Source organism: Arachis duranensis, chromosome 4 (genome assembly GCF_000817695.3).
Source record: "Arachis duranensis cultivar V14167 chromosome 4, aradu.V14167.gnm2.J7QH, whole genome shotgun sequence".
Lineage (NCBI taxonomy): Eukaryota > Viridiplantae > Streptophyta > Magnoliopsida > Fabales > Fabaceae > Arachis > Arachis duranensis.
The window spans coordinates 17,007,728-17,008,423 of NC_029775.3; positions in this window are offsets into that span (position 1 = coordinate 17,007,728).

Sequence of the window (696 nt, forward strand, 5' to 3'; positions counted from 1 at the left end):
TTTGTCTTCCTCTCTCTCCCTCTCCCTCTCTCTCTCTCTCCTCCTTTTCTTTTTCTCTCTCTCTCTCTCCCTCTCTCTTCTTATCTTCCTCTCTCTCTCCTGCCCCTCTTTCTCCCCCTTCCCTTTCTTTCTCTCTCCCTTTTCTCCCTCTATCCCTTTCTCTCATTCTCTCTCCCCTATCCATATTCCTCTCTATCTCTCTCTCCCTCTCTCTCCTTTCCTCTTCCCTTCCCCCTCTCTCTCTCTTATGCTTTTTCTCCTCCTTCCCTCTCTCTCTTTCTCTATTTCCTCCTCCTCCTCCTCTCTCTCTTTTTCCTATCTCTCATTTTCCCTTTTTTCTCTTTTTTCTCTCTCCTTCTCTTTTATTTTGGAGAAAAGAGGAGGAGAGAGAGAGAGAAGAGGGATATAAAGTGAGAGAAGATTGAGAGAGAAAGAAAAAAGAGAGAAGAAGGGAAGAAAGAGGAGAAAGAGAGAGAGGAAGAAGAAGAAAGAGAGAGAAGAAGAGAGAGAAAGAAGGGAAAGGGGAGAGAGAAAGAAAAATAGGAGAGAGAAATAGAAAAAAGAGAAAAAGGAGAGAGAGAGCGAGAGAAAGAAGGGAGAGGAGAGAGAGAAACAAAAGGGGAGAGAGAGAAGGAGGAAGGGAGGAAGAGAGAGAGAGAGAGAGAGAGAGAGAGAGAGAGAGAAGGAAAAAGGAGG